The following is a 22,545-nucleotide window of genomic DNA, read 5'->3' as shown; positions in this document are numbered from 1 at the left end:
GAGACATCATTCTATTAAGGGACACTTTACAGGATTGTGTAACTGTGATGTGAAGCAGAGGCCTCTAAACTCTCGAATTTCAAAAACTAGTGAAAGTTCATTAAAAAAACTAGGAATCTAGCAGAGTGTTTCATATTATTCATTGTGTCAAATAAGACTAATACTTTTTTAGAAAGACTATCATTCTATTATTGCTAACACATTACAAAAGACAGTTTTAACAACTCAGAATGAAAAGAATAAGAATAAAGAAAAGACTTTTCACTGAACGTTATTATTATGAAAAACTTCTACATAGTTCTTATATGTCTTAGTTTGCTGCAGACTGGCCAAAACTATTTCCTAGGCATTGACTAGCATTTGGGAACCACTGGATAAAGGATGTGGCTGAATCTGTGCTGAACCCAAGGAAGTCACTGGAAGGACCTTCTGTTTTGTTTTGTTTTTAATAAAAATTGCTGATATCCTTGACTTAGCTCTCCTTATTGATTAAAAAAAGAGATGTTTTTGGAACATTTTCCTCTTAGAACATCAAATCAGAGTTTACTGCTGGTTTTTTAATTTGCTAGTTGTGGATCTTGATCAATTTTCTTACTCTCTTTAACCTCCCTTTGTCTTCCACTATAAAGTGGGGATGATAATGCTATGGTAAGCAAGTTCTAAAGTGGCCCCCAAAGTCCTGCTTTCTGGTATTTATGTATAATCCACTCCCTTGAGTGTGGGTTTGATCCAGTGATTCACTTCTACCAAATACAATACGGCGAAAGTAATGAGATACTACTTCTAAGATTAGAGTACAAAGAGACCGTGCCTCCCAACTTAAGAGCTCACTTCACTTTCTTGCTCACTCACTATAGGGAAGCCAGCTACCATATGTGAGCTGCTTTACGGAGGGGCCCACATGGGAATAAACTGAGGGAGACCTCAGCTAGGTTAAGATCTGAGGCCTTTTCACAGCTATATTATGAGCTTAGAAGATAAGTTTCCCCTAGTCAAGCCTTTAGATGAGACCACAGCCCAGACCAACAGCAGAACTGCAACCTCCTGAGAGACCTTGACCCAGAGGTACCCAGTCAAGCCACAACCAGATCCCTGACCCGCAAAAATTGTGAGGTAATGAATATTTGTTGTTTTAAGCTGCTAAATTTGTATAAATTTGTTATACGGCAATAGACAACAGTTACACATGCTTTTGCAAAAGTTTTGTGAAGAATGATAGGGAAAATGGGTTTCATTAGATCATATGCTAATGAACTCAAATATGTGAAGAAGGGAGCACCATGGCTGGCTCATAAAATGCAGTCTACAAATGCTAGTTTCCCCTCCATTCCCCTCTCAAATGAGAACAGTAATACCTGCTCTAGTGTGAAAATATTTTGAAAACTGTAATGTACTGGGCAATTATAATACATGTAGCAATGTAAGGTATTATTGTAATAGTAAAGAAAACATTGTTACTTTAAAAGCTGTTTGCAGTTTACACTTGTTGACTCAGAAGAAAGGCAAAAATTATTACGAAGAAAGCAGTTGTTTTGTTTAAGGAGGGAGGGAGACTAAATAAGCAGGTGTGATTATGAAAGAGAAAATTTTATTGGGAGCTGGAATTCAAAGCAGGAGGTGACCCTGATAATGTGTCACCCCTGGGAAGTGTTGGCAATCTTGGGAAGACAGGGCCTTTTCATAACACAGGAGAGGGGGCCTCATACTATTTAATGTGTATGTGAAAAGAAAACCTGTCTCTAGAAAGGTGGAGAGCCTGGAACATATGGGCAGGACACACATGAATTACACCGTGCATACAGGACTGCAATTTAGCCCCAGAATAAAGCTTAGAATTGAGTCTGGGGACAGAATCTAAACTGCAGGCATAAAGCAAATTATTCTATTAACACTCAAGAGATGTCTTTCCCAAAGCCTGGAGGACAATCAGGTTTTTACTACATCCTCATTTTATTTATTATTAATTAATAATAGTATGAATTAAAATTAATTTATCTATCTCATTAATCTCTTATTAATGAGATACAAAGGAGATGTGTTATTTACTAATCAAGGACCTAAGTCAGCAGTAAGTTAAAATTTTCCATAACTTACGTCATTTTTATAAACCTTTGTAGTTTCTTGGGTTATTTTTTCTTTTTCTTTTTAAAATTATGTATATTTTTTAAAAACTAAGAATCTAGAAGGGTTCAGAGAATAAAACACTTATATAATCACCTCCAGTATTTTGCTCTGAGATGCGGCTGTATCTCTCCTTTATTTAACTCTTTCACAAGACTTAGGACAAAGTCTAAGCTGCTGGGTAGGGCATTCAAGGCCTTTATGATCTGCCTCCTGGATATCTCTCCAATCTCATTTCCCATCCAATATTTACTCCTCCTACAACACACTCCAGCAACACCAAACTGCTAGAGTTCCAGAACTCACCCTGCTGTTTCAGACTTCTCTTCCTATAATTTACCACCCGCTTCATCCTTAGGATCTCAACTCCAAGGTCACCCGCATGGGGAAGCATCCTCTACCTCCATCAATCCTTTCTCCTAGCCCCTGCTGTCCTGGGCTTTCTGTTTCCATAACTGCACTTACCGGTCAGAACGCGGAATGTTTAGAGCCACCACTTACTGGCTGTGTGACCCTGGGCAAGTTACTTAACTATTCTATCCTTCAATTCCTCGCTTACAAAATGAGGATAATACCGGGCGCAGTGGCTCATGCCTGTAATCCCAGCATGTTGGGAGGCCGAGGCGGGCGGATCACAAGGTCAGTAGATAGAGACCACCCTGGCTAACACAGTGAAACCCCGACTCTACTAAAAATACAAAAAATTAGCCGGGAGTGGTGGCGGGCGCCTGTAGTCCCAGCTACTCGGGAGGCTGAGGCAGGAGAATGGCGTGAACCCGGGAGGCGGGGCTTGGAGTGAGCGTAGATCACACCACTGCACTCCAACCTAGGCGACAGAGCAAGACTCTGTCTCAAAAAATAAAAATAAAAAATAAAAATAATAAGAATAATACTAGTGGCTATGACGTAGCTTTATCATGAGGATTCACTGAATTAATACTTGTAAAGCACTTAGAACAGTGCCTGGCACAGACTTAGTGCTCAATAAATGTTAGTTATTATTTTTATTAAAATTCTTAATTTACTCACCTTTCTGTTTACTGATTTGATTCTGAACTCCTTGAAATTAAGGACAACACAACGCCCAGCACAAAGTAGAATCTGAACATACATTTCATGCTAATCAAAATTTTAATTTAGGTAAAATACGTGTGTGTATGTATATATGTATTTTTTTAATTAAAATCTTCTGCACCTATGCATACCTTAGTGAATTGTGAGCTAATAATGCCCAGAAGTTATACACTTGAACTCAATTTCTTTTTTGGTATTCCATGGGCATCTATTAATAATAATAATAAAATTCTATTTTTGTTTAAAAACAAGCTCCAAAACACAATGCCCACAGTCCATGGAGAATCAAACAAGGCAATCCTTATATTTTCCTTCATGTAAACAAAACACCAAATTTAATTTGGATCTGCATGAAGAAGAGGTTTTCTTAAAAAAAAATCATTAAAAGCAGAATATGGCATTTAGAAAGACTAATTAAATGGATCTGAAACTCAGGAGATAAAAACAGATGAAGAGTTTTGTAATAAAAACGGCCTAGCCAGATCCCCTCCCTCTCCTTCTAACTTTAAAAATGACGGTACCTGGAAGACAGAAGGAGTTTTTCTTTTTTTTTTTTCTTTTTTTTTTTTTTTTGAGACGGAGTCTCGCTCTGTCGCCCAGGCTGGAGTGCAGTGGCCAGATCCCAGCTCACTGCAAGCTCCGCCTCCCGGGTTCCCGCCATTCTCCTGCCTCAGCCTCCCGAGTAGCTGGGACCACAGGCGCCGCCACCTCGCCCGGCTAATTTTTTGTGTTTTTAGTAGAGACGGGGTTTCGCCGTCTTAGCCAGGATGGTCTCGATCTCCTGACCTTGTGATCCGCCCGTCTCGGCCTCCAAAAGTGCTGGGATTACAGGCTTGAGCCACCGCGCCCGGCCCAGAAGGAGTTTTTCTTTTAGTGTATCCCTGAAAGCTCTGAGTGTGGATTTTGACCCTGAGAGTCTCTACCTCCTCTTAACGCACAAAGTAGACATTGTCACAGAATTAGCTTTGACCCCTAGGAAGAAAGATGTCACAGAATTGGCTTTGACCACTTAGGTGGTTTGCTTTCTCTCACCTTCTTCTCCTTGCCTTGATCCTAGAGAAACATTAGGGGACTTGTTTTCCATCTCTCCTCCCTCCCTCCCTCCCTTCCTCCCTCCCTCCCTTCCTTCCTCCCTCCCTCCCTCCCTTCCTTTCTCCCTCCCTCCCTCCCTTTGTTTCTTTCCTCCTCCCTCCCTCCCTCTCTCTCTTCCCTCCTATCTTTTTTATAGATATTTTGGACTATATTTCTGAGAGAGAATTTTCCTAGAATCTCACTGAACCAGCTAACAGAACACCAGCAGTGATTAATGGAGACTGACATCCCCAGGAGAGACTACCAACCTTTTTCCTGTCTCTGGTGAACTTCCTTGGTCAGCACCCACTCCCCCTCCTACCCTTAGGTCATCAATATCTCTTTCTTCACTAGATCCTTCCTCTCTGCTGCCAAGCAGGCTCATATCTCATATCTGTCTATCTTCGTTTTTCTTTTTTTTCTCTTTTGAGACAGGGTTTCACTCTGTCACTCAGGCTGGAGTACAGTGATGCAAGCTTGACTCACTGCAACCTCTGCCTCCTAGGCTCAGGTGATCCTCCTGCCTCAGCCTCCTAAGTAGCTGGGACTACAGCAGCAGGCCACCATGCACACCTAATTTTTTTATTTTGTGTAGAGATGGGGTCTCACTGTGTTGCTCAGGCTGATCTTGAACTCTTGGGCTCAAGCCAGGCCTTCCAAAGAGCTGGGATTACAGGCATGAGTCACTGTGCCTGATGACCTCTCCCTGTCTTAAAAAAAAAAAAAAAAAAAAAAAAAAAAACTAAATAAAAGCTTCACTTGTTTACCTCCTCAAGCTACTGTACTATTCTTTTCTTCTTTCAGAGCTGAATTTCTTGACTATGTCGCAGACTACTTTTGTCTTCCTCACTACCTATTTAATCCATAATTCCCTAACCTTCACTGCTGCACTAAAACAGCCATCTAGAATAGCTGTTCTGAAATTCTTGGTAGGATTCAAAATCCCTTTGAGAATCTGGTAGATGTTATCGATCATCTCACTGTGGGTGGGCAGGAGGGTGTAAACATTTTTTGCATACAAAATTTTGCATATAATTGTAGGGATTAAAAAACTTCCTGAAGTTTATCCAGAGAGCCCTTAAGAACCAAAGGTTAAGACCCTTTGCTCTCAATGGTCACAAGAATCTTTTAACCATTTTCATTTCCACTCTTGAAAAGTTTAGGGGAAGAGCAAGCACTTTGGATTAAAACTTAGCACCTGTGTTCAAATTCTTCCACTTGATATCTGAATGGCCTTGGCCAAGTCACTTAGTATCTCTGACCATCAATTTCCTCAACTGTAAATGAGGAAGAAGCTATCTAGCTCAAAGTGTGTTGTGGGTAATCCATGTACTGATGTGTGAAAAATACCTAAGATCATACTCTACACCTATGAGCCACTGGATCAATGAAATTTTCCAGCTTCCTTCAGTCCACCTTTAAATATACTGTCCTCTTCCAAGTTGTTTGACTGTTCCTTCTTTGTTTAATTCATTGGCTCTGTCTTATCCTGCTGCCCCACCAGATTAGGTGCTCCCCACGGTTCACCGTGTAGCTGGACTTTCACACCCACGCTTTCCCTCAGAGTATGTCCTCATCACCAGTCCTTCACCTCTTACCTCTGCACTGACCAAACCTCTACCCCTGGTCTTTTTATCTCCAGTTCTCACTGCAATGGCATATTTCCACCATGACTGAAATTCAATACATCAAAACCCAAATTTACCTCTTGAAGACTTGCAAAATGCGGTCTTCCCTCTTGGCTTTCCTCTGTTTCCCCATCATTCCCCCAGCGTCCCAGCCCTCTGGGATCCTCAGGATGTTTTCCGCCTCCTCCATCTGCCTCACATCATAAGCAACCAGTGCCTAGAGTCCCTTGTATCTTTTGCGGCATCTCTTTTTGGCTAAAGTCCCATGAGTCTTTCGCTGCATCTCTTTCTTTTCATCCTCGTTTCCACTGCCACTGTCACCACACACTAGAGCTTCTTCTAGTAGCTTCCCTGGCCATTCCTCTCTCCAATCCATCCTGAATAACACTACAAAAATAATCTTCCTCAAATGTCACTTGCTTTCCTACCTCACCATTGCTCTGTACCAACAAGTTCCCCATTGCCTGCTGCTTGAACCCCAGTTCCTTTTCCATTGCCCATTCCTCCAAACTCAACACCATTACCAGTTGGGTTGGGGAGGAAAGTGATTAGTAAAATTGACCAGAAACTTTATTAACATGTTCGTGTTGAAGCACTCTCTAGAAATCAATGTGTGTTCTGTGGAGAAAATATAGACTTGTTCCCCAAAAAAGTATGAAAGAAGGACAATTTTTTTTTTTTTTTGAGATGGAGCCTCGCTCTGTCACCCAGGCTGGAGTGCAGTGGTGCGATCTTGGCTCACTGCAAGCTCCACCTTCCGGGTTCACGCCATTCTACCGCCTCAGCCTCCCCAGTAGCTGGGACTACGGGCGCCTGCCACCACAACTGGCTGATTTTTTTTGTTTGTATTTTTAGTAGAGATGGGGTTTCACCGTGTTAGCCAGGATGGTCTCGATATACTGACCTAGTGATCCGCCCGCCTCGGCCTCCCAAAGTGCTGGGATTACAGGCGTGAGCCATCGCGTCTGGCCAAGAGAAGGACAATTTAAAAATTGGTTTGCTTAACAAAAACTAATGTCACTCAGACAATGAAAACAGAATTTAGGGTTTTGGAGAAATTTAAATGACAGAAGCATATTGTGGTTTGTCATGATGAATGCCAGCTGGCATTGGTACTATTCACCAAGGAAGGACAACACTGGCACCAAAGGCATAGACCAGTGCACCAAACCACTCTCCAGATTAGAGCATGTGTTTTGAGATTCTAGAGGCTACTCTGTTCTGCCTCTGCCGGCTCCACAATGTGGGTCCTGCCTGGCACAAAAGCTGTCCTCAGCAGAAGCCTGTGTGGATTCAAAGAACAACCAAAGAGAACAGAGAAGTGGAAGTTTTGAATAAACATGTCAATCTAAGCATATATTCTTCATGCATTTTAGAAAATCTGGGGTGTGCAGCCACATCATTTCCCTGCAGACCTGTCTCAGTTTCCATGTCCTTCACATGACCTTAACTGACCTCTCCAGGCCTCTCTGAATTTATAGTACTTATTACATAACCCAGAGGTTTCTCAAACTTCCTCTACTCACAGGGTCCTAGGTGTCTCTCCCTTTCTTCCATGGGGTCTGTAGACCAAAAGAAATACCTAATAGTTTCATTACTAAGTAGTTAGGCTCAAACAACTTAATAAGTAATCATGTTCTAAAAGCTTAGCAGCTGTTTTAAAAAAAAAAAGTACATGTAAATTGAAAGAAAGTATATGATCTTGTAGCTGGAAAACCCTAAAGACCTCACTAAAAAAAAACTCTTAGATTTGATAAATGAATTCAGTAAGTTTCAGCATACAAAATCAGCATACAAAAATCAGGAGCATTTCTATATACCACTAACGATCAAGCTGAGAACCAGATCAAGAAGGCAATCCCATTTGCAATAGATACCAAAAAAATAAAATACCTAAGAATATATTATATTAACTAAGGAGATGAAAGATGTCTACAAGAAAAACTATAAAACACTGTTTAAAGAAGTTAAAGATGACACAAATAAATGGAAAAACATCTCATGCTCATGGATCAGAAAAATTGATATCATTAAAATGATTCTATTGCCCAAAGCAATCTACAGAGTCAGTACAATCCCTATCAAGATACAAATACAACTTTTCACAGAATTAGAAAGAACCTTTTTTTTTTTTTTTTTTTTTTTTGAGACAGAGTCTTGCTCTGTCTCCCAGGCTGAAGTACAATGGCGCAATCTCGGCTCACTACAACCTCCACCTCCCGGGTTCAAGTGATTCTTCTGCCTCAGCCTCCTGAGTAGCTGGGATTATAGGCACCTGCCACCACATCCAGCTAATTTTTTAGTAGAGACGGGGATTTGGAATGTTGGCCAGGCTGGTCTCAAACTCCTGACCTCAGGAGATCCACCCACCTTAGCCTCCCAAAGTGCTGGGATTACAATTCTAAAATTCACATGGGACCAAAAAAGAGCCCAAACAGCCAAAGCAATTCTAAGCAAAAGGACAAAGCTGGAAGCATTACATTAGCTTACTTCAAATGATACTGCAACGGTATAGTAACCAAAGCAGCATGGTAGTAGTATAAAAATAGACACAAAAATCAATGGAACAGAATAGAGAACCCAGAAATGTCTACAGCCAACTGATCTTTGACAAAGTCAACAAAAATATGCACTGGGGAAAGACGCTCTTTTCAATAAATGGTGCTGGGAAAATCAGATTGCCATATGCAGAATAATGAAATTGGACCCCTTTCTTATACTGTATACAAAAGTCACTCAAAATTGATTAAAGACTTAAATGTAGAACCTGAAACTATAAAAATACTAAAAGAAAACCAAGGGAAACCTCTTCTGGACATTGGTCTAGGCAAAGAATTCCTGACTAAGACCTCAAAAGAACAAGCAACAAAACCAGAAACAGACAAACGGGACTTAATTAAACTAAAAACTTCTGCACAGCAAAAGGTATACATCAACAGAGTGAACAGACAGCCTACAGAATGGGAGAAAATATTTACCAAGTGTGCATTCAACGGGGGACTAATATCCAGAATTTATAAGAAACTCTAATAACTCAACAACAAACAACACAAATAACCCCATTTAAAAGTGGGCAAAGGACATGAATAGACATTTTTCAAAAGAAGACTTACAAATGGCCAACAAAATTATGAAAGAATGCTCAGCGACAGTAATCATCAGAGAAATGGAAATTAAAACCACAATGAGATATAATCTCACACAAGTCAAAATGACAAATATTTAAAAACTCAAACAAATTATGGATGTTGGCAAGGATGTAGAGAAAAGAGAATGCTTGTATACTGTTGGTGGGAATGTAAATTAATATCATCTCTATGGAAAACAGTATGGAGATTTTTCGAAGAACTAAAAATAGAAACTTCTATTGCATCCAGCAACCCCACTATTGGATATCTACTCAAATGGAAAAAAAATCATTATATTAAAAAGATACCCTCATATGTTTAGCACAGCACTATTCATAAGAGCAAAGATATGGAATCAATGTAAGTGTCCATCAATGGATGATTGGATAAAGAAAATGTGATATAACTGTGTATATATATATGTGTGTGTGTGTGTGTGTGCGCGCGTGTGTATATATACACAATGAAATACTATTCATCCATTAAAAATAATGAAATTATGTATTTTGCAGCAGCATGGATGGAACTAGAGGACATTATCTTAACTAAAACAACTCAGAAATAGTCAAATACTGCATGTTCTTACTCATAAATGGGAGCCCAATAATTGGTACACACAGACATAGAGTGTAAAGTAATAGATATTGGTGTCTCCAAAGGGTGGGAGGGCGAGAGTGAGGTGAGGGATGAAAAAATAACTTAATGGGTACAATGTACACTATTTGGGTGATGGTTACACTAAAATCTTAGACTTCACCACTGTGCAATATATCCATGTAACAAAACTGCACTTGTGCTCCTAAAATTTATAAAGAAAAAAATGTTATTCTTATATAACCACATTTGCTTACTAATAGGATGTGTGTGCCTGTCGAGCCACAGCACAACTGCTCAGACTTTGAGCTCAGATTGGACACCACAACCCTCATTGCCTGTTCCACACTGATTTTTGCACATTACTTGCATTTTTATCACAGCAACTGTCAAGAATCCAACATTGCAAGGATGTGATAAGATTGAAAGGAATGTAATTTGATCTAATGTTGAAACTATACATTATATCAAACTAGTAGTTCACATGGCAGAGGATGAGCATCACTGCGTTTTGTTTTATTTTAAAATTTAAAATATCTTGTGCTGTCCTTGTGAATTTATTACAGCACCTGATACCTCAGCATACAATTTAGAGATCTTAAATCTAATCCCTTGCTACTCAAAATTTGGTTATGGGACAACAACATTGGCATCCATGGGGAACTCATTCTCACCTTATTTCCACTCCCGTAGACTTGCTGAATCAGAATGTGCAGTTTAACAAGCTGCCTAAGAGCTTCATGTGTATTTGACAGTTTGAGAAGCACAGTTATAAACCATTACTCATCACCTAGTCACATCCTACTATTGTAAGATCTCTGATATTATTATACATTTCTAAAATTACTGCATCATTTAGCCTTTTCTGTGCAATCTTCCCAAGTGGATAGTATCTAGATGGAAGGCAGAGGTAGTCTTTTGTTTTCAGATTCTCCCAAATGTCCAGCACAGAGCCTTGCATGGAGTAAGAGGCTCAAATATCTGCTAAATGAGTACATCCAGTATCTAGACCTCCCAGCTGTGCTAGGCAGAGTTGTTTATGCAACAAAATTATTGACAAAAGCAGATAGAGGCAAGATCCCAAAGACACCAAGAATATTCTTTGTAGGTTTAGAATGAACATGGCATTTTTAAAACATCAGTTTGATCATGTTACTCCTTTAAAATGGACACATCCCATAATTTGGGTCATGGCAAGAAGAAAATAACATTCTACTGTTTATCTCAATAGGAAGATAATTATGTTTTAGGAACAAGTGTCCAAAAACTACAGTGAAATGACTAAATAAAAATGAAAGCAGAGTATAAATTGTTAAAGGTTAGGTAGACTGCATTTCCTGAAAACATAATGCACTAAGTGTTCCAAAATAATGCTGCCATTTATTAATTGCACTCACGAATCATTTGAATGCCAAGATCTGCATGTGTGCAAAATGTCATGGAAATTGGATTCAATTCTGTTTGAAACAGCTGTCTCCACTACAGCCAAACTGAATGTACCAAGTTCTTGGGAACAAATTTGAAAGGGAAAGGAAGCAGAAATTTGCTTTGTCAGAGGGTTCAGGTTTGCCTAAATGCCACCACTACTCCCCACTTTAGTTTTCTCTCCAGAGATTATCTCTTACATTGAACATTCCATTGGCTCATTGAGATGAGGCAACAAGCTAACAGATGCAAGGTCTCTCTCTGATCTCCCTGTAGGCTAGCTTGCATTAGTCTTATTAACCACAAACCACCTTTCTCACCCCAATCAGCCACTGCTTAGATGTGGGAAGGGAGAGAGGCAAACTCAGATAGGAGCATAGAACAATGGAATCTTAGAGGCCAATAGCTCAATCTCATAAACATCCACTCCTCAGCAAGTACTCACAACTACAGCTCTGTAACATATCCCAACTCTTTTTCCCACCACTGCCATGGCTACCATCATCTCTCATCTGGATTACTGCAGCAGGCTCTTATCTAGTGCCTGCTTCATTTTCACCCCTACTACAGTCCATTTCCACGAGTAACCTTAAAAAATAAAATAAGACAAAAAGAGACCCCATCCCTACTTGCCTAAAACTGTCCAAAGGTCCAAAATTGCTCATGAATATGATAATAAAATCCAAACCCCTCTCCATAGCCAACGAGACTCACATGATCCAGCCACTGCCCACTTGTTAGCCCTCCCTTCATGTCACTTTTTCTCTCACTCACTACGCTTCAGCCATGCTGAGCTTCTTATTCCTGGAATACGCCAATCTCCTTCAGTATTTGGGACCTTGCTCTAGGTATCTTACTGCCAGAAACACTCCTACCCTAAATTTTGTATGGATAACTATTTCTCATCACTCAGATCTCAGCAAAGAAGGAACCTCATCAGAGTTTTCCTGACTACCACTGTATATAAATATTTTATTTGCAAATATAAATGTTTACTCCCAACAAACTCACATCTCTTTACATGCCTTTCTTCCATTTCATTTTCTTTATACTCTTACCCTGTATGAATGTATCCTATTTGTTTGTTTGTCAATGGCAGTTTTATAAATCATGTTCCCTCATAAGAGTGAATGATCAATGTGTTTTATTCATTCTCACACCCCTAGAGCACAGCCTGAACATAATAAGCATGTGCTTGGAAGGCCTTAGGAATTATCTATTCCTGCTCTCTTGTTTTCTGAGAATAATTGAGATCCAGAGACGCTATTGGTTCATGATGCAACACACATAGCCAGTTAAGAATGGAGCCAAAGTGAGGGTTTGGTCCTGTAGTTTCTAGTCCACTGCTATTTCTGCTACACCTTCTTGCTGTTCATTTAAATGAAAATTAATCTTATTTTGAGTATTTTTTTAAAATTGTTTACAATAAATTCAGGTGACTCTGATTCAGGAATGCCCCATCTTTAGGTATGAAAAAAGTTCTGTGCAAGTTCATCATTCATGCCCTTCCATGCAAAAACTTCTTTAATTCACCAGACTTCCTTAAGGTATTGACATACAAGTTGGTTTAGACTTCAAGGTGAAAAGGGGCTTTTTTTTTTTTAACTTTCTTTTTCCATTATTGAAATAAATCTGTTGACGAAATTAACATATCAGATGGAACAACAAAACTAGAAATAACTAAGATCTCTAAAGATAATTTATTCATTAAATTAGAACTTTTAAATACAGGCAAAAGAGAAAATAACTATTATTAAAATGTTCCAACCAAATTGCTGCTTATCTTACACTATGCTAATTAGTAACAGCACCCAAAATTCACTCTTCCACAATAATCAGAGAAAATCAGAGATTATAGAAAGGCTGTGGGGAGAGGGAGGTGGTGGGGTGCCACTAGTTATTAGAAAGGCTCAATAATAACCAATAAGGTTTGAGTTCAAATTCCATCCTTTTGGGTTTGTGCCTGGATTCTGAACACCTTTATCCTTTTCCTGTTACTCTTAGGACAGCCCTCTAATATTTGCAAGATAGGTTTCTCATACAATTAAATCCCCTCCAACCCATTCTCTGCACTGCAGAGAGAATGAGTCTAGTAACACACAAGTCATATCAGGTCCTTCTGCTACTTACAACTTGTCAAAGTCTTCCCATTACCCTTTGGAGAGAAAAATGCAGACTCCTTAACATGAACTGCCGGTCCCATTGCAGTCCTATCCTGCTCATTTATCAAGTGTAATCCATCCCCTGTACTGTCTGCCTCCACCGCACTGGGGTCTATTTAGTGTTCACCTGGGAGCCATGATAGATGCTGACTTTTTTGCTGCATGTGTGTTTTTCTCTTTAATTCTGGAGATAGTATATGCTGTGAACTAAACTGTGTCTTCCAGTGTGCGAAGTTACATTTGGAGACAGGGACTTTAGCAGTGGTCATAAGGGTAGGGCCCTGATTCAACAGGATTAGTGTCCTTATTGAAAGAGATACCAGAGAGACCAGCCAGTACACACACTGTCTCTCTCCCCACCCCACCTCTCTCTTTCGTCACACATACACAGATCCTTGAGCACACAGTGAGACGGTGGCTGCCCACAAACCAAGGCAGGAGTCCTGAAAATGAAACCTGCATTATTGGCACCTTGATTTTGAACTTGTAGCCTCCAGAACTATAAGAAATATATTTGTCTTGTTTAAGCCACTCAATCTATGGTATTTTGTTATAGCAGCCCAAACTGACTAAGATAATATACATAATATTAAGATACAGTATTACTATAATAATAGTCTACTTTGTGTGTTCCAGGCATTGTGATAGCCATTCTATATGGATTACCTCACTAAATCTTCATGACAACCTTTAATGTGGCTATTCTTGTTTCCATTTTCCAAATAAAATAACTGAAGTTCAGAGAAATTATATTTTTCTTTTAGCCATGATAAGTCTGAAATTGAGAAAGGTTATTTGATGTACATGAAGCATGGCTGCCTTGGGGTGCACTGAGGAGAAGGGACTGTGGTTTAGCTCTATCTGGCTGCATGTCCTTTGCACTAAGTAGCTACCTGACCCAGTCTTTGCCCTAAGGGGATTAAACCCTAATGTCCCATGAAGGACTGCTGAAGAACCTTGAGGTGCTTTGCCTGGAAATATGTCATAGCTGCAAGTATCTGAAGGACTTGCAAGAGGGATTAGATTTACTTGGAAGAAGGATTAGATCTATTTTATAAGAATTTAAGTGAGGGCATTTGAATCATTGGCAGGAAGTTTCATAAAATAGCTTTTGGCCCAGTATTAAAAAAATTGTCTAGCAGTCCCTAGGGGGAATGGGGTGTCTTGAGACCTAGACCTCTCTTGATGAATGGATTCAGGAAGGACTTGGAAATTAATTTAAGGGCAGTTATGGAGATGATCAGGCAGCAGGTAGTAGTTGAACCAGGCGACCTCTAAGGTTCCATCCAGTTCTGGGACTAAATGACACTTGGTTTTCACAACTGATGGACTGTTCATGATCTTATTATTGGTACGATCACTACAGTTGGCAAAACATGCAGCTCTAAACCAGTCAGACCAGTTCAGTGAAGATGTGGTTGCATTTTTCAATATTGTTATAACCAGCCCTCATTTTACTGAATGTCTGAGCATTGGTACAAAGCTTTCACTCTTGTTTAGGAATGAGTCATCCTGCTTGTGAGTTGGTGCAGACCATTACATTCTCCACCTCATTTTATCTTCTTCGCCTGCCTTCCAAAGCCCAAACTAGGATGGTGAACTACAACAAGGCTCAGGGAGAGGAGTTAAACTCCCCAGTTTTCATACTTAATAATCAAAATCACAATTATATCATTTTGTTAAAGGTAGATAATGGCCATTGGATAAGAAGGAAAGAAAATGAATATTTCCAGCTTTCTATAGTTCACTTTGCCAAGTTGGCAACAGATTCATTCTTTTTCTAGAACTGTTTTGCTTTTCATTATTTTGTCTCACATTGAATTGCACAAACCATCAAGTTCTTGTTCTCTCAATACACCTAAGTAACACTGGATTTTTTTTTCATTTTTAATTTCAAGCACAGTCTTCAATAAATTAATTCAACTAATTTATATTTTTCTTCAAAGCAATAAACACCTTGAGTCCTTACTCTGTGTGAAGATCTATAGCAGTCTTTGGGATACAAAAATGAAAAATTCATGACCTCTTCACTGGAGGAGAAACTTACAGTATTCTTAAGTTGCAAATTATGAAAACAAAACTTAAATTAGCTGAGGCAAAAAAAAAAAAATGTATTGACTAACATGTTCAACTGCAGAAGTGGTGACAAGAACTAGAGCCTCGAGCATTTTCCAGATGTTTTCTTCCCATCTGTTATCTCAGCTTGCCCTCTGTTCTGGCAATTCTCCCCTTGAAGGTGACCATCATAACCACCCAGTTGACACCAGGAACTCCAGGTTCCACCTTTCCAGATTCACCACCCAAGAGGAAAAGTCTCATCTACATATTTGCAGGCTAGAAACTAGTGGGGAAGGACTTGAGTGCCCCAAACTGGGTCACCTGCTAACAATCACCATAGCTGAAGAGGCAGAGACAGCTCTTGTTCAAATCTCATATTGGAACAAAGAGTTTTGCAAGGAGTGAGAGAAGGAGGAGCTTTCCTAAAAAGAAGAGGTGGGGTGCTACTCCCTGAATAAAGAATGGCTGCTGGGCAGAGAAAAGACCGCAGATCTACCTCAGGTAACTTACTCTTTTATAGGGAAAACAGATATGCAAAAAAGTAACAATAATGCAATGTTATACAGGCTTCAATGGAAGTATCTTCAAGAGTTAGACTGAGGGGAGGATGTGGAGAAATAGAAACACTTTTACACTGTTGGTGGGATTGTAAACTAGTTCAACCATTATGGAAAACAGTATGGCGATTCCTCAAGGATCTAGAACTAGATGTACCATATGACCCAGCCATCCCATTACTGAGTATATACTCAAAGGATTATAAATCATGCTGCTATAAAGACACATGCACACGTATGTTCATTGCGGCACTATTCACAATAGCAAAGACTTGGATTCAATCAAAATGTCCATCAGTGACAGACTAGATTAAGAAAATGTGGCACATATACACCATGGAATACTATGCAGCCATAAAAAAGGATGAGTTTGTGTCCTTTGTAGGGACATGGATGCAGCTGGAAACCATCATTCTCAGCAAACTATCGCAAGAACAGCAAACCAAACACCGCATGTTCTCACTCATAGGTGGGAACTGAACAATGAGATCACTTGGACTCGGGAAGGGGAACATCACACACCGGGCCTATTATGGGGAGGGGGGAGGGGGGAGGAATTGCAATGGGAGTTATATCTGATGTAAATGACAAGTTGATGGGTGCAGCACACCAACATGGCACAAGTATAGATATGTAACAAACCTGCACGTTGTGCACATGTACCCTAGAACTTAAAGTATAATAATAAAATAAATAAATAAATAAATTTTTGAAAAAAGAGTTAGACTGAGGGTTATGAAAATATGAGAAAGAAATTAATTCAGCCTAGGAGTTTAAGTAAAACTGTAAAGGGGAGGTAATTTTTGAGTTGTAAAGTTTATGGAAAAATGAGAAAAGATGGGAAATATGCTGAAATTGAGTTGTGCTAGTCCTTGGGTATGGAGGTGAGAAGTTTAGATACCATTCAGTGGGCTACAGAGTGAGACTTGAGAACTTTACCCAGACTGAGTGGCATAGTGGCATAGTACTGTCTTTAGACTGAGACAAGAGGGATCTTCACTGGAACAAAGCCTTTAGGAGACCCAGCTCTGACTCTCTTATAACACACCAATTTCTACAAGGCGAGGAGTCCATAGGGCCAACAGGATATGCCTATCCAGAGCCTATACTCTAGATCACAGTCTGTTTTCTTGAGAACTGACACTTTCTGGTGAGAAAATCATAAGCCTGCTTTTAGGTTTTGCAAATTGTGCATTCTTCCACAGGTCCATCCTCTATGCCAACAGGAGGCTGTTTTTTGGTGGGATTTGGGAAAGAGCTTAGATATGTAGGTTGAACTGTCCACCTACGTCAGGCCCCTTGCAGTGGGACAGTGATTGGGTGGGAAAAGAAGGAATTGGGCAATGGACTAGAAACCTCCATTTTAACTCTTCTTTGGGCCCCACAAATGTTAGGAGTAGGACTGAGACGTACATTATCAGGTAACAGTGTGGGAAATGCCTGGTAGTGGGGAAATGGTGGAAGCAGAAGGGAGCATATGGGTTTGAGAGAAAATTCTGAAGTAGCTTGGTAGGATTTAATGATCAATTGAATGTGAGGCATAAGGAGACAAAAGAATTTTAAAAGGCTTGAGTTTCTAGCTTGGGTAATTGTGATGCCATAACAAAATAAATAGTATAGGAGGGTAAACAGGAGTGGAGGAAATATAATATTATGATAAAAATGATTTGCTTGTGACTTCAGCATGAATGTGGATTACCAGTGTTCCTTTGGAGTGATGGTAATAATAGCCAAAAAAAGAGTTACTTATTTTAAAATACAGATTTAAAACTCTCCTCTCAATCCTAATTTACTTTCATATTTGATCACTCACCTATTCTTTCACCATAATCATGCTACGTTACTTAGAGCTCTGGTTACAAGTGATAGAAAACTAACTCAGTAGCTTAAGCATAAGCAAAAATAGGATTTCCTGGCTTACATAATTTAAAGGTCTAGAAATAATGTTGTTTTCAGATCCAACTGGGTTCGGGGTTTTGAAGAATGTCATTAGGCCCCAACCTTTTTTATCTCTAGGTTCAATTTCCCTTTGGCTGGATTCCATTCTCCTGATGGCTGCTGAGAGCATCAGGCTTATATCCTCACAGTGCCAGTCCTTTAGGAAGAGAAAACACTCCTTTCTCTGTTGCTCACAAAACAGGGCAAAATTAACTAGATTGGACCTGATTGGCTAGGCTTGTGCCACGTGCCCATCCCTGATCCAATGACTATCCTGGGGAATGCCATGCTCTAATGGGGCAGGACGGGTCATATGTCTACTCCTGAAGCAAAGAATGGAGTCAACTTCATCTGAAGCACAGCCTGAAATTAGGGGTGATTAACTAGGGGAATGTTACTAGGAGAATCGGGGAACAGAGCCCACGCCACACAAACAATGGATGTCCACTAGACTCACCATAGCACTAAGGCTTATTTTTTTTAGTGGAAATAATAATTATAAATCTCACTGGAATGTCAGGAAAATTAACTGTAAGGTAAAATTGACAAACCAACTAGGCCTTACAGGCACCTTTAGAACATTGCACCCAACAACACGGTAGAACATGCTTTTCTCAAATGCACACAGAATATTCTCCAGGATAGACTATAAGCTAGGCCACAAAACAAACTCAATAAATTTTAAAGAATTAAAATAATATGAAGTATGTTCTCCTACTTTAAGAAATGAAATTAGAAATTAATATCAAAAGAAATTTGGGAAATATACAAATATGCAGACAGTTCTAAATAACATGTGGATCAAAAATGAAATTAGAAAATACTTTGAGATGAATGACAATGAAGGCACAGCTTGCCAAACTTATGCAATATAGCTAAAGCAGTGCTCAAAAGGAAATTTATAGCTATAAATACCTCTCTTAAATATGAAGAAAGATCTTAAACTAATAATCTACCATTTTACTTTCTGATACTGGATAAAGAAGAGTGAACTACATTCAAATCAAGCAGAAGGAAGGAAATAATAAATATTACAATGAAAATTAATGAACTAGACAATAGAAAAACAATAGAGAAAAATGAGTATAACCAAAAGCTGATTATTTGAAAACATAAAGAAAACTGGCAAACCATTAGCTAGATTAACCAAGAAAAAAGAGAGAAGACTCAAATCACTAGAGTCAGAAATGAGAAAGGAGACATTACTATCAACCTTACAGGATATAAAGAGTCATAAATTAATAATATGGACAATCGCATGACTGTAAATTAGATAAATGAAATGGGCAAATTATTAGAAAGATACAAACTACTGAAGCTGACTCCAAAAAAAGTAGACAATATGAATAGACCTGTAACAAGCAAAGAAATTGAATTAGTAATCTGCCCACAAAGAAAATTATAGGTCCAGATATCTTCACTGCTGAATTCTACCGAATATTTAAAGAAGAATTATTACCAACTTTTTCACAAACTCTGCCAAGAAATAGAAAAGAGACAAAGTACACCACTATAAGATCAAATGACTCTGAAATCAAAACACGACAAAATAATCAGAAGAAAAGAAACTATAGACCAATGTCTCTTTTAAACGTGGAAGCAGATATCCTCAATGAAATACTAGCAAACTGAATCCAGAAATATACAGAAAGAATTATACACCACAATCAAGTGAGATATATTACCTGCAGGCAAGATTGGTTTAACAAAATAACTGTATAACTTACACTCTAAAAACTGCAAAATGTTGTTGAAAGAAGTTAAAGATCTAAATAAATGCAAAAACATCCCATGTTCATGGATTTAAAAATGTAAGATTGTTAAAATGGCAATATTTCCAAACTTATCTACATATTCAATGCAATTCCTATCTGAATCCAGCTGATTTCTTTGTGGAAATCAACAAGCTGATTTTAAAATTCATATGGTTGCAAGATACCAAAATAACCAAAACAATTATGAAAAAAAAAACAAAGATAGGGGACTCAAACTTGCTGATTTCAAAACTTACTACAATGCAATGGTAATCAAGACAGTGTGGTACTGGCATGTAGATCAATGGTATAGAATTGTAAGCCCAAAAATAAACCATGTGTCTATGGCCAATTGAGTTTTGACAATGGTCCCAAGACCATCAAATGGAGAAAGAATAATATTTTCAACAAATGGTGCTGGCACAACTGGATATCCATATTACAAAATGAAGTTGGACCCTTATTTCACATCATTAACAGAAATTAATTCAAAATGGATCAAAGACCTAAACACAAAAGCTAAATTTTAAAACTCTTAGAATATTGATGTAGAGCATAATGACTTCAGACTTGTCAATAAGTTCTTAGATACAATATAAAAAGCAAGAGCAACAAAAGAAAAAATCGATAAATTGCACTTCATTAAAATTAAAAACTTTTGTGATTCAAGGATCACTACCAAGAAAGTGAAAAGAGACACAGAATGAGAGAATATATTTGCAAATCAAATATCTGATAACAGATGTATCTAGAATACATAAAGAACTTGTACAACTCAATAATTAAAAACAACACATTTTAAAAATTAGAAAACGATCTGAATTAACACTCTTCCAAAGACAATAGACAAATGGCCAATAAGCACATAAGATGCTCAACCTCATTAGTCATCAGGGAACTGCAAATCAAATCCACAATGAAATATTACTTTACATCCACTAGGATGGCTAGAATTAAAAAGTCAGATGATAACAAGTGTTGAAGATCTGGAAAAACAAGAACCTTCATCCACAGCTAGTGGCAATATGAAGGTGTAGCCACTTTGGAAACTATTTTGACATTTCTTTAAATGGTCCCTATGACCCAGCAATTGCACTCCTAGGTATATACACAAGAGAAATGAAAACATGCCCACACATAAACTTGTACACATATGTTTATAACCAAAAGGTGGGAACAACTCAAATGTCCATCACTTGATAAGTGCATAAACAAAATGTGATGTATCTAAACAGTGGAATATTATTTGACCATGAAAATGGATGAGGTATTGATACATGCTACAACATGAATTAACCTTGAAAACAGCGTGCTGAATGAAAGAAGCCTAATCGCAAAAGACTACATATACATGATTCTGTCTAGATTAAATGTCCAAATCTATAAAGACAAAAAATAAAGTAGTGGTTGCTTAGGGCTGGAGGGGAATGCAAGGACAGGGAGGTGATAGCTAAAGGGTACAGGGTTTTTTTTAAAAGTGACAAAAATGCTCTAAAATTGGGTGTTGTGATAGTTGCTTATAACTGTAAATATACCCTAAACCGTTGAATTGGATACTTTAAATGGATGGAATGTGTGCTATATGATTTATATCTCAGAAAAAGATGTTTCAAAAAATTAAGGCAGTTTGCTAGGAAGGGAAATAAATGAATAAACAAAAAAATACAATGACACATATTTATGACAAAATGTCCATATTCTCTTTGAAGACAAGAATTGCCAGAGATACGAAGTTATCCTGGAACTAAATCGACAAATAATATTTAGGAATTAAAATTCATAATTTCTTGAAAGCTTAAAAATAAAATGAGTTCCAGCCAATCTAACTGCATGTGATGAGGTAATCCATATTCTCCGGGCTCAAGTTTCAGTATGAGGACTACTTCCAGTGTAACCCTCCTGGCCTGTCGTAGTCCCCTCTCCCCAGCTCAGGAACAACTTATCTGATTGGTGAATTTGAAAAAGAAACGAAGCATTTTCTGTTCTGGAGCCCTGCCTGCCTGCAGAGAGGGCAGTTAGTAAGCTTCTTATATCAATCTTTGGCCTGGAAGAGGTAAGTCTACTGTTTGAGGCTGAATTCAGTTCAAGGGGAGAAGATTTTAAAGACTGACGTGGTGGTTTTAAAACATATCTGCAAATTCCTTGACATTCTTCCCATGAAGATGTGTAGTCTATGATCCCTCCCTTTGAACCTAGGTGGGACTTTGTGACTGTCTTAATAAACAAAATGCTGTGGTCGTGGTTCAGCTTGATTCCCGGGGCTGTTAGAAAGCCATGCAGCTTCTGTTGGTTTCTCTTGGGACTCTCACTTTGGGACCTTTCAGTCTCTGAAAGAAGTCCAGGTGCCCTGAGGTCACCATATGGACAGGTGTAGGGGAGTGATGCCATTCCAGGCCCAGCTGATGGAGTCTTTCCAGCTCAGTTGCTAGATGTGTGCGTGCATACTCCCATATCCAGCCACTATTTAAATACAAACACACCAGAGACCGGAGTGAAACTTTGATGAGCCTGGCCAATTTTCACATCACAAGGAAATAAATGATTACTTCATGTCACTGTTTTGGGTGGCTTATCACACAGCAAGAAGGAAAAAAAGAAAAAAAAATGGAACATACATGCTCTACACCCTAGGCTTTACTAGTAATGAAGATGGACCTCCCTTTAAATCCCCTTTCTTATTTCTCAATTGGTTACAAACTCAGAAAAGAAAGAAATCTATTTTGTGGCTCCCTAAAACTCCATCTTTAATTGTCCATTATAAGAATTTCTCCCACCCCACTCTGTGGTCATGGATGGCCATAGGTCTCTGTTTGACTCTCTCTAGTGATTGGAAATGCCTCCTAAAACATTCAAATTACAATGGCTGTTTCTTAGAATGTTCTTTCTTAAGTTTATTAAAAAGCTTCTGAAGCAGCACAGAACAAAACTGCTCCATCTTCTACATAAACATCTTTCAAACCTTTCATGACAGACATCACATATTTCTCAGTCAATTATCTCAATTTCCTTCCACTTTTCCTCTTATACAAGGTTAA

The sequence above is a fragment of the Macaca mulatta genome, chromosome 5, assembly GCF_049350105.2.
Source record: "Macaca mulatta isolate MMU2019108-1 chromosome 5, T2T-MMU8v2.0, whole genome shotgun sequence".
Taxonomy (NCBI): domain Eukaryota; kingdom Metazoa; phylum Chordata; class Mammalia; order Primates; family Cercopithecidae; genus Macaca; species Macaca mulatta.
The sequence above is the reverse complement of the archived record's forward strand: the minus strand, read 5'-3'. Positions refer to the sequence as shown.